Below are 13,269 nucleotides of genomic sequence, written 5' to 3'. Positions count from 1 at the left end.
ATGACTTGCAACCAAGTTTAAGATAGGCAAAAAGTCTCTATTGGAAACCAAAATGAAACACTTTAGGGATAAAGTAGAAATATTGACTTAAAATTTACCATCCCCTATGTCTTATAACTCAAAATGGGCAAATATTTTAAAGCTAAGAAAGAAAAAGTTTTCTCAGTATCATCTTTCTTGAAAATGTATACTCATTTCACTAAGTAGCAGAAATTTAGTTGTCTCAGATGAGATTCATATCATCAACATCAAGCAAAATTCAATTATTCACACTCATCAGCAGAGCCAGGAATAAAGCTTATTGAAATATGGACATTGCTGAAACAAAAACAGAAACCAGCTGTGAGTTCATCAAAAGTAATCCTTTCTTTGCCAGAATTTTAAATAATTATACTTCTAGAGCAAAAGATGATCTCTGTCCATCTGGACCTTGGTTCTTCTAAGTAAGACATAGCCAATAATAACCACAATATAGGAGAAACATGGTGTAAACTCAAGACTTTCAGATAAAGCACCATGAGAGTTCAAGAGAAGAAGCAATCAGGGATCAAAAACTCATTGAGAAGACAGGGGCATTTTGGATCGGCCTGGGCTGTCAAAGTGTGGGAGTTGGGCTGGGAGGTTTGGGCTCAGCATTTCCAGTATAGAGAACAATGTGTAGAAAAGCAGAAAAGCCTTTTGAGAGAGCTATGAGGCACATACTGTAAAGTGTCCTTTCTCGCACCCCAGCCCCTACAGTGTGTGAAAGAGAATGGTGGGCAATTAGGCACTAGATTGTGGAGTGCTTTGGATGCCTGACACGGACTATAATCATCAGACTTGGAAGAAGCAAGGAAGATTTTGAGAAGGGGAAAGACAGAACAGGAGCTATGCTTTAGGAGATTGATTCTAGCAACAGGGTGTAGGAGGGATGAAGGAGGTGATGCCAGATCAATAGCTCAGCAGTAGAACCTAATCCATGTGCCATCAAAAGTCAACCTGCATTCCACCTGCAGCACACAACAGGGAGACTTGTCTGCCTCTTTCCATAATACCCCGGGTCTGTGGGCAGTTAAAACCTTTCTATAGCTGAGCTTTTAGGGCTGGCCTGGTACAATAATGATAACGAAAGGCACATGTAATTCCCTGGGTTTGAGGGTAAGAGGCAAGATAATATTTGAACAACTCCCACTTTGTTCCACTTTTAGATGTTGAAGTTTTATAATAGCAAGATACAGAATTCATCTTGAGATTTGAGCTATGCCACTGATATCAGCTTTCTTGCTATCTTTATCAACATGCTACACAAAGGAAGAGTGTGATTCCATAATTTAGATTTGTAGATAGCAAATAGAAAGCTGACTGATATTTTGGGTATGTGCTTTCCGAAGACAGCAGATGTGGTAACAGAAAGAAAATGTTTTAACCTAAAGTCATTTGAAGGCTAAAATAGATGTTAAATTTAGATTTCCAAAGAAAGTGAGAAGAGCTCTGCTTCCTTGAGGCTTAAATGCTTTGAAAAAACTTGATAGTGAATTATCCTTAAGGTAGCTTCTACTTCGAGATAAGCTTCAATCCGTGGGTCATGCCATTGTAGAGCATATGTAATAGAAATTGAGACTTTTCCCCCAAAATATATTACAATGTCTAAAGAAGAAAACCTCAATTTAACAGAGAAAAGAAAATCTATCAAAGAGGACAGGAGAAATTATACCTTCCTTTCTTGTCTCTGCTGCCTAAAATGAAGTGAAATTGGCTGTTATCAGATCACATGCTTGATAAAGACATCAGTCTTGCTTTCCTTCTTGATTCAGGGCACTGCAAATGGCCTCAGAGCACATCCATATGCTGGCTCACTTGCCAAAGTTATGCAAAATAAACTCCCTTAGATTCTCAAAAGACCTGTTACACAAAGCTATAAGCAGAATTTTGTTACGTACAGATTCACTGTCCTCATCTTGTTACCAGAAAGGGGACCTTGCCCTGAGCGGGTTTGCCTAGGGCCAGCTGGTAGTGTGTGGACTCTTGACATCGTGTAGGAAATATTTCTACATAGTCTAGGTGACTACAAGGGTACATTTATTAAAGTCGGGGACAGTGAAACAAAGAAGGGCTTAGCATAGAAGAAGCAACAGGAGAGCTTAGGCTGGGCTGCTTTGGCTCACTGGAAAGTCAGAGAAAAGGAGGCCTTGAGGACAGGTTCAGAGGTTAGCCCAGGATGAGCTGCCACTGTTCATTGCTCCTCTGGTTGCAAGGGGTCCCTTAGAGTATAGGAGATGTGTGCGTGGGTGTGCTCCCAAGAGGGAGAGAGCAGGCTGGTTCCTTGGTCTTGAGAGTTTTTCTCTCTCTCTTGAAGGCAGGAATCTTAGGGGGAGGTGTCAGGAGAGGGTTTGGGCAGAATATTCATTAATTTTCCAGGTGTGCTCTTTCAGGGTGTGGTCTCTATTGAATGGCCAGTGCCAGGGCAGGAAGTCCTTAGCCATTGCATCTGCCCTGGCATCACCCACCTAGTTTTGCTGGAATGCAGCTGAGGCCTACATGTTATCTCTAGGGAAGTGACCTTCTGTATCTGCTGTAAATTGCTTGGCCAGTTTGTTCAGCTGTCTGTCTCAGTTCCCTGTTCCTCTTGTCCTGACTCACTGGTCTGCCTCAATTTCCCCTTAGGTTTGAGCTCCAACGAGACTATTTTGGACCTAAGGAAGACTTATCCTTTTTCTTTCTCCCAGAGCAACCATCCATTGTAAAAGGAGTTACATAAAGGAGACATAACTATGAGCATTGAAGCTGTTTTTAATCATTAGAACCTGCTTCTTATCACAAAACATCTCTCAAGCTAAATAATTTGAGGTAGAAAACAATGACAGTCTTCAAGAAATATAAGCAATGAATTAGAGAGATGAAACTGAGAAACATTCAGAAAGTCATTCACAGGTTCATTTAATGCCAGGGCCTGGCAAAAAAAAAAAAAAAAAGTTTAGAGAGATATTTAGTGCCATTGACACTGTTCCCATCTTTACATAGGGTGAGATCAGTATTATGTTTTGAAAAACCATAGGAAAGGAACCTATATTTTTAAAATCTGGTGCTACCCAGGATTCTGCCCTTTAGACACTAGCCCTTCTATGGGTCATCTCTTTCACTGTCGTGGTTCTAACTGTTAAACACTGTACATGCCAGTGACATCTATATCTATAAATTGCACCCAGATCTGATCCCTGAAGTTAAGATTTAAATAGTGACCTTGATTTACACATGGATCTCCTTTGCAGAGGCACATGGTGTCCAGTTTGTCTTCTACAGCGCTCTGTCACCGCTGTGAACTCGAAGTGCTTGTTTTACTGCCTGTCTCCCTCACTGGACCCAAAGCCTTGGGACGGCTGGGCTGTGTCTGTTTTGTTCATCTTTGGAGATGTTGGGGCTAACAAACAAAATAGTAATTTTTTTCCCAGCTTCTAAATTCTTCAGGCTGGACTAAAAACAAATTAACAGACAGATTAACAGGAGAAAATCAAAATTTAATACATGTGCATGGGGAATTCACATGAGCATGCACATTTCAAAGACGGTGAGGTAAAATTGGGTTATATACACCATTTTGGACAAAGGAGAAAAGGGAATTTTGAGGGAAGTAGACAATTTAGAGATGATTGAGGGACAGCTGAACATACTTGGCAGGTAAAAGTTGGCTAGGCAACCAGAAACGATGAGATGGGGAGGGGGCAGGGTAGGCGTCCAGTCAGCAGGCTCCTGCTGGAAGCCTTCTCAGTCACCATACTCACTGCAGATTAGGATGCCAAGGGGAATGTCCTAAGGTTTCCTTTATGGAGTAGGCCTTTCCCTGAATCCCTTAGGAAAGGGAGAATCAGAGGTTCTTTCTCAGTCCTGCTCTTTAATAACCAGCTTAAAATCGATCTCGAAAGACAAAACTTTTGATTCCCGTCAGAGGCCTAGCTCCTGGTACATAGCAGCTGTTAGTAAGTATTTCTGAAATCAATCAATAAATGGAGCAGAGCTGAATAATCTGGATAATTATAGTTTCATTAAATGTCCTGATACAATGTCATTTCTGGCCATTGTCATTTTAGATGAAAGGATTCTATTTGGACTCGTCCTTGTGCCTTTCTACTTAGGGACATAGCACCTGAGTCACCAGGTATTGTTCTTTGCCACTATGATTTCCTGCATGACTTTGCCTATGAATATTCTGCAAAGTATAAATAATTTAATATTACTGTCCATTCAATTGATAGAGTTACAAATAGAGAATTATTGCCTTTTAGAAGAAGGCTGCTAAAAATGCATTCAGAGCAATACCTGAAGAGCGTAATGTGAAAAGTGTTTAGAAGAATGTATTCCCACATGCTCTGTTCAGTGCAAGCTAAGCCTTGTCTCACAGAGGACAGGCAAACGGCATCTGGGAACCTTCTGGGAAAACTGCCGGAGTCTGGATAGGAACAGCTCTAAACGGACACAGAAATTTTAGATATGATAGAGAAGACATCAATTCTTCTCGTTAATAAAGAATGAGCACCTTAAATAAAGCCCATCATTTTTTCCCAATCTATTAAGTGGGTATCAACCTAGGGTACGTACATTTAACTATATTGTATATTTGAAAGTTACTAAAAGTAGATCTTTCAAGTTCTCACTACAAAATATACTGTAACTATGTGGAGCTATTGACGTGTTAACTAAACATTTTAGTAATCATTTCTCAATATATATATATACATATCAAATTATTTTGTACACCTAAAACTCACACAGTGGTATATGTCAATTATATCTCAATAAATTGGGAGAAGGGAGTATTAACTGTTATAGGTCATTGGTAGAAAAATAATCCAAATTCTGAAAATACATGTAAAATTGTTTTGAAAAACAGTGAATGAGACCATCTGAGACTTGAGTCTTCACGACTAATCCCGGCCGCACTTTGTGCAGAGCACACAGCTTCGTGGACATTAGCCACTGATTGATTAATCTATATTCTGAGGATACTAGGAAAACTGATCCAGTATCGCTTTTTTATAAGCTTGTAGAATTCCCTATAAGTAGATAATGTGAGAAAGGGATGAATACTTCCAAATTTCTACCTAGGTATGAAATGGAAGAATATCCTAAAAAGTCAGAGAAATCAGACTGAAGGAAGCTAGGACAATATAAAGGTATATGTTTCTACTGGGAAGCTGTCTGTATCCTGATAATGACCATCATGTCTTAGATCTCTGCGAAGGTCTTCACTCAGACAAAACAGAAATAATAACTTGTTAAATGTGGGAAATACTGCCTCTGGAGGCCTCTCATTTGTCATCATGTCTCAGATCTCACTTTTTCAGAGATTCTTAAGAGTTTTATATTATGAATGCTAGAATCCTACTATGATTTTTTTTTAAAGTCTTTATTTCTATGTTTTATAGATTTAATTTTCTGCCCCTTTCAGAAACATTTCTTTTGCTATTAATGGCCAGCAGCTGTCTCAATCTGAAAACCAAAATGATTGCATTCTTAATTTTCCTGGAGGGGGAGCTACTACATTTATCTTTTGTCTCTGGATTTAATTATCAAACTGTATGTTTCTACCTCATTAACCTTATTTCATGACCAGTGTTCAGTGTGAGTAATGGGAGACTGTGGCATGGATGCTTTCTCCCGCCCCTCTGTCCGTCTTGCTGGTTAAATAATTCAAACAACGTACAGCAGATTAAGAGAGGGAAAAAAACAACAACAAATTTTAATATGTGCATACAAGGAATTCACATAAGCATAAAAATTCCAAAGAGGTGAGGGAAAATTGGATATATGTGTCATTTTGGACAAGAGCAGAAAGATGAAATTTTAGTGGGAGCAGGGAGTGTGTGAGTATCTAGCTGACATGACTCTCCTTGGATCCTTCCTGTGTAATGCTAAGGGGAACATGCTTAAGATGATTCTGCTAAAGTACGTTCCTAAAGCAGGTTTTTCTCTCTGAATCTCTCTCTCTCTTTTTTTTTTTTATTGATTGATTTTAGAGAGAGAGGAAGGGAGAGGGAGAAAGAGATAGAAACCTCAGTGAGAGAGAACATCGACTGGCTGCCTCTTGCATGCCCCTCGCTAGGGATCAGGCCCACAATCTAGGCATGTGCCCTGACCAGGAATCAAACCAGCGACCTCTTGGTACATGGGTTGACACTCAACCACTGAGCCACATCGGCCAGGCATGAATCCCTTTAAGAAGAAAAGGGAAGGTGTAAAAAAAAAAAAAAAATGGACAAACAAAAAATACCTTCCTGAGTTTGTTGGGCTTTGTCTGCATGCCTAGGTTGCACATTCTGGGAACACTCACCTGCGACCCCTAGATTTTCAATCCAGTGGTTAATCTTGTTTCACACAGTATTTGCTTCCATCTACTAATGATGTACTTTATATTACTCTGGAAATCAGAGCTCAAAATACTTTATAGTTATCAATTTACTAATATTCATCATGCTTCTTGGAGTTGGATATTAGCCAAATAGAAAGAAATATAAAGGCACAGAGTAGTGAAACCATTTTCCCGGAAGGTGACCCCACTCTTAATTACAAGTTTTCAATTCTGGTTCCCTTAATTGTCTATATAGCCACAATTATCTGGCAGAGTTTTATTTTTAAAAAGTATAAGGATTTTGTTTTATTACAACAGCAGTAAAAAGGCAAACAAAATAATATTTAGGTTGTTAGTTGGAATTTATAAAGTAGATTGGTAAAGATAGTTTTGGTTATAAATCACAATGAACATCTTAAGCTCTCTTTAAACGTAAAAGAAATGTATTCATTTACGTAATTTAAGAATCAAGACGTAGGGACTTTGGGTACAGTCTGATCAAGTCCAACTCAATTTCTTTATAATTCTATTAGCTATTTATTCTTCCATTAAAAGCTTCATTCTTAGAGTTATATTCATGGTTGCAAAACATCTAGTGCAATTGCAGGTATTACTTCCATGTACCATACTATCCGGATAGAAAGAACAGTTCTCTTTTCTCAGTAGTAAAACTTCTGGGAGCACCCTTCTAGTTGCTGGATGGGATGCTGCCCGATTCATGAACCACTTAATAAAGCCACTAGATCTTTAAAAAAAAGTCTAGGCTTAATTTTTCTTAGACCAAATTATAATATGTCCACTTCTGAAACAGTCACTATAACTGGACACAAATCCTGTGTATGCAGATTGGAGGACAGGGGTCAACACTGGATTGGACCTCATAGAAATTCCTTCCTGGGTGGGATCAGTCCTCCAAAGTGCTTGCCTGCTGTGCAATACAGCTTGGTACTGTGCATGCCGAGGAGACAATGATGGTTTTAGTACTTACTCACACTTCCTTAACATTTCTATGGGCTTTTCTTTAAATCACAAAATAATTCTCCTCATTGCATAGAAAATGGCCCCCAATCACCAGGGCAAAATATGTCTCACATCTACAGCTGTTTAGGTTCCCTTTCTTATAGCACCTACCTTCTTGGAATGCTCTTAGAAAGCCTGTAAAGATTTTTAAAGTCTTATTTCTAGACATCTTTAAAATTTACGGTGTTACTAACTGGGCATTAGAAATGAAAAGAAAGACGGTGTCAGATGATTCACTGTAAAAGGTCCGACTTGTCCTTTGGGGGTAGAAGGTGCTATGAGCTGAATTGTGTCCTTTATAATTTTATATATTAAAGTCCCAACCCCCCAGTACCTCAGATACAATATAATTTTGAAATAAGGTATTTAAAAGAGGTTATTAATTTAATATGAAGCCATTAAGGTGCAAGCCTAAGCAGATATGACTGGTATCCTTGTAAGAAGAGGGAGAGACACCAGGAGCACTCACAGAGGAATGACCATGCGAAGAAGCAGCTAGAGGCTGGCCATCTACAAGCCAAAGAGAGAGGCCTTGGAAGAATCCAGTCCTCCAAGCACCTTGATCTTGGGCTTCCAGCTTGTAGAACTGTGAGAAAATAAACTTCTGTTGTTTAAGCCACTAAGTCTCTGGCATTTTGTTTTGCAGTCCTCGCAAACTTACACAGAAAGATTGTTTTTCATGTACCTTAAATATCTGATGCTTAAAGCAACTGATTTCCAGTTTTGTCCTTAACGTGCCTTTTGTTAGGTGCATCCTGTTTCTGGTCTAGGACTCTCCCCTGTAGCTAGTTACATTTTTATATATAGCTGTATCCCTTTGGAAACTATAAAACCAAGCTGTCTCTTTCAGCTTTTTTAATTTAAGATTTTGTGGTTTCCATAAGGAGAGCTGATTTCAAGGAGGGAAATAATTACCTTGCTGCTGTTCCAAGAATACTTCTCATACTTGGTGAGACTGATATATTTCTCTTCACAAATGGAATAGCTATTGCTATTGGCCAGTTTTTAAAGTTTTACGCTGGTCTAGGACTGGTAATTAATTGTGCTTTAGACCTCCAAATACTTTGAGGAGCAGGTCTGTGAGCCAACACACCTATCACTTCTGTTGTTAGCTCATTGTTTTCCTGTGGGGCCTTGGGAACATTGGTTTTTGTTTGTTTGTCTTTTTTTTTAAGTACTTTATCTCTTTATTTCATCTCGTCATAAGCCTAGTTCTCATGAAATACAAATGAACTATATCCCCTTTTTACTGTGCACTGAGATTTGGATCTTGAATGTGTAAATCATGACTGCTTATTTCTAAAAAACTAAAGTGTGTTGCTATTAAATAAAACTCTATGAGCAGTAAATATTCATTCAAAATGTTCTCTTTTTTTTCCCCTTCAGTTCTCACTAAAATGAGGTTGGTTTACTGTTAGAGAAAAAGAAAGACAAATCTTCTGCCTAAACCATATCCCCAAAGTAACTGAGTTAACTTACACCTAGTCCTAGATAAAGATGTTATGAAATCATGACTAGCTAGGAAGACTAAAGATCTGGTTACTCCTATTTGCTACTAACTTCTGATCCTATATAATATCATCAATACCTTCTCTATGTTTTCATGTTATTGTGAAATGGGTGTAAAAATTTCTCTATCTCTAGTGCCTCAGAAGTCTGTTACCAAAATCACTGAAAAGATCACAGAGGAATGCCTTCAACTCCTTGAAATGTTATTTAAATAAATGTTAATTAAGTAAGGTAAAATGTAAGACGCTTGGGCCTTTACATAATCTTTCCATTATTCTGATGATTTTTTTTTTTTGGAGTTTTTCTCTTGTAAGAGATTATGTAATAAAACTACTTGGATACTGTACACTGAATCATGTTGAACCATATTCCTAAGCTTGGTCTTGTTTATGTTAGTGTGTAGAAGGAAGAAACTTTCCTCTACCTATGTTATTCCAGCTGGTCTGATAATCAAATAGGCATGACACAGAGTCACAAGAGAAAAATGACCAAATATAATTGCATATGTATGTACGGGAATCCCACATATATGAGCTAGTCAGAGACCCCATATACATGAGAGGTTCAGAGATGGAAAGGTAGAATGAGATATACAAGATATCCTGAGTTAAGGAATGAGGTAAGATGCCTTGAGGCTTCAGAGGGGTGAAGGGTAATTGTTAGAAAGATAAGAAGAGCAAATGTACAGTAAGTAGAAGTTTGCTGGGCCCTATAAATAGGTCATAAAAAGTTATTTTTTGTAATAACTCTTGCTATGGACAAGTCCCCTAACGTAAATTCTTTAAGGGAGAGGTAAGTTTTTCACAGGTCTCTAGGGTCCTTATTGCTGTTAATTCCAAACAATTTACATGCAAAGCAGCACATCTCGGGGTGGGGGGGTGGCTATCTGAATTCCTTTTGCCTAGAAGGAAAGTTTTATTTTAGAATTTATTCTAAACATATAATGACACTTAAAAATCAACCAAGATTTAAATAACTCTTTAATTGAAGCAAAAACTAAGTAGAATTTAAAAGTTCAACTTCAGAAATGCCAATGAGGACTGTAAAGAGAGTTTAATGATTTCAAACTACTATAAAAAATGTTGGTATTTTGATAATTCTCACCTGAGGATATTTTTTTCCATTAATTTTTAGAGAGAGTGGAAGGGAGGGAATGGGGGAGAGAGAAAGAGAAACATCGATGTGAGAGAGACACATTGATTGTTTGCCTCCTGCATGACCCTGACCAGGGCCAGTGATGGAGCATGGAACACAACCCACAACTCTTTGGTGCACAGGCTGATGCTCTAACCACTGAGCACAATAGTCAGGGGTAAAATATTATAAAATGTATTTTAAACACATAATTTCCAAAACAGGAAATGGATCCACTTCTTAGTGAGAATCACTTAGTCTTGCAATGATAATGTATACCAATAACGTATAATATAGACTAACACACTGCATTGCATTTTTTTCTCTTTTGATAATCCAAAGATCACTTGTCTCCACATTTAATATTGTCTTCTTTATAAAGAAAAACTTGTTAAAGAAATATAATTTGCACATAATATGATGCAAATGAAAGTAAGGTATTTATAGTAAATATGATTTCCACTCTATTAATTTTTCTCTTTCTGTCAGAAAATTTATTTATATTAATTACATAATCTAGTCTTTAAGTATCACTAATATAACAAATATTATTGGAAAACATAGTTATACATGCTCTCAACAATGATGACTTTTAAATAGTACTTTTGCAATCAGCTCTTCAGGAAAAAATATGATTAGTGTTTACCATAATTTTCACAATGGTATTTGCCCTAATTTTATATTTCATGTGTCATATTTCAAAATAAAGAAGGGAAGGAAGGAAGGGAGGGAGGGAGGGAGGAAGGGAGGGAGGGAGGGAGGGAGGGAGGGAGGGAGGAAGGGAGGGAGGGAGGGAGGGAGGGAAGGGGAGGGAGGGGGAGGGAGGGGGAAGGGAGGAATAGAAAGGACACTTTTGCTAACTTCATTTCTAAAATGTATTTTCAAACAAGGTGAAAACTTAATGGCCTTTAGTCATCCTCATATCATCCTGGACTTGCTGGAGAAAAGGATTTTCTTCACTACATAGGTACATGATATTGAACTAATAAACACTATGATGTAAGTTAAATTTCTATGCCATAGATATTAAATATGAATCTACTTGAATTCATAACCTGGCTAAGGAAGTTATTAACTCCTCATGTGGAAACTATTTCCAACAGGGCAAAAGAGATTGGTCTCTAATTCTTTAATCACTCCTTTGTGATGCTAGGACTAGATAGTCATTAACCAGCCCTCACACATGGAACTTGCTTTTTTTTTATGATTAGCTATTCTGGGGAAACATAAAGAAAAATTAATGACCATCTCTGCTGCCGGCTGATCACCCTACCTTTCCATGACTTCATTCTGTACTATTAAAGACTAAAATTCAAGTTCTTCTCCCCTTTATTCTGTATCAACCAAGTAGGTTTGAATCCTCAGAACATTAGCATCATTTGTTAAATTTACTGTTAAGCACTTGCTCACTGAATATCTGCTGTGTCCTTGACTTTAAACTCGAAAGGATGATGTACTAACCATTATGCTGACCCAAAGGGTAAAAGATAATTAAAAGTAACTCTTCTCTAGAACTCCCTTCCAAATATCACAGACTGGAATAATAGGATACAAAAAGTTAGAATGTATGTTATTAAGATGGGTTCTAAGAGACCAAATGCATAGGTAGACCTATATGTCTGTAAAACGATTAAAAAATGTGGAAGATTTAGAAATGTCTCCCAAAACAGGCTTTCAGACCCAAGCTAATTACACAGAGTAAATCTTTCTGACTCATTGTCTTTTACTCATATGTAGTCTACTTATCCTATTTCAAATTATCCTTTGTGCTTTAAACTGTCTTCTGCTGTAGCCAAGAACCAGGCTCCATTAATCTTCTGTCACCTCAATCCCTAGCGAGTACTTTAATGTAGGATGTAATAAGAGGCCAGTATTTGTTGAATGAATGAATGGTTGAATCAAACATGACAGCTTCATATGAGTCTTATATCAATAAAATTTCAAACACATTTATTATTTTGGCTTTAGAACTAATTAACTGTCTTGGTGAATAGAACTACTATTCACACTTTCTTAGCGATAAAGTTAAACATATTTTCTTTTTGTTATTACCTCCTTTACATTTTATTGTTCTACTTTATATTAATTGATTGTTCCTTGGATATATTTTTACACTGGTTTAAATTTATAATATTTTAAGAAGGTAAAATAAATTAGGCTGAACATCTGGTAAAATTAGAAAAGGGTAGAAGAATCTTTAGGATAATTCTTAGTTACATAGAAATAAAATATTTAGTTCTTTGTTCATATAGGCTTTCTGACTGATCTTTAAAAATATTGCACTATCATGTTTCCAATTTAAAATAGGGCTTAAAAGGTGTGGAAACCACTAGTTTAGTTTTGGGGATGCAGAACTAAAGATGGGGATTCAAAAATGTGTGCCAATGATGGGATTGTGTCTATGTGAAGAGTTGTGGGTAGAAGTGGGAAAGGAACTTTGAATAAAATTCTGGATTGCCTAATCCTTGCAGCAACTAATTATTTGGGCTGATAAAAGACTTGCAGTTATGCTGTCTTCGTTTGCAGAATAAATAGCTTTAATTTTCATCACTATTTGTAGTTAAATAACAAAGGCTTTGTTTACCTGGTTTGGTTAACAGTCACTCAGATCAGCCCACTGGAATAATTGGTAACTGGAGTTGGAACAATATATATGAAAGCTTTCAAAAGCCATACAATATCATAAACTTTCAAGGTATTATTTATTAGATTGTTTATATGAAGTGATACAAATTTGTCCAACTTAGTGACTCACTGAATTGTCCCAAATCAGTCAGAAATATGAGAAAGACAACCTAATAATCTATGCAGATGATTTTTAATAATTTCACCATCCTAGATAGTTTGCTCTTAATTATTTATGGAAATAGGCTTTGGTGATAGCATGAAAGTGAAAATGTGTAGAAATTAGACAAAGGCATTTGCATTACAAATATCCTTTCCATGGCAAATAATTATCACATTTGGATTTTTTCTAAATTTTTTTTTTTCTTCATTGATTTTAGAGAGAGAGGAAGGGGGAGAGAGAGAAATTTCAATGAGAAAGAACCTCAGTTGGCCACCTTCTGCATGCTCCCCCCATGGGAGATTTGGCCCACAGCTTGGGCATGTACTCTGACTGGGAATTGAACCGGTGACCTCCTGGTGCATGGGTCGACTTTCAACCACCGAGCCACACCCGGCTGGGCACATTTGGGTTTTTCTACTATTATTTACTTAATGTGGTAGAAATAATCATGATGATGAAGTGATGATGATCATGAGCATTTCTCTGTGTGTGTGTC

General features: G+C 37.4%; 1 protein-coding gene across 1 annotated transcript in view; it reads left to right on the top strand.

The window, feature by feature from the left end:
• FUT9 (fucosyltransferase 9) overlaps positions 1–13,269 on the top strand; it is a 161,241-nt gene that overhangs the window by 117,560 nt on the left and 30,412 nt on the right. The window lies entirely within an intron of this gene.

The sequence above is a fragment of the Molossus molossus genome, unplaced genomic scaffold (genome assembly GCF_014108415.1).
Source record: "Molossus molossus isolate mMolMol1 unplaced genomic scaffold, mMolMol1.p scaffold_m16_p_8, whole genome shotgun sequence".
NCBI classification, from domain to species: domain Eukaryota; kingdom Metazoa; phylum Chordata; class Mammalia; order Chiroptera; family Molossidae; genus Molossus; species Molossus molossus.
This window is presented reverse-complemented; position numbering and strand designations above follow the sequence as displayed.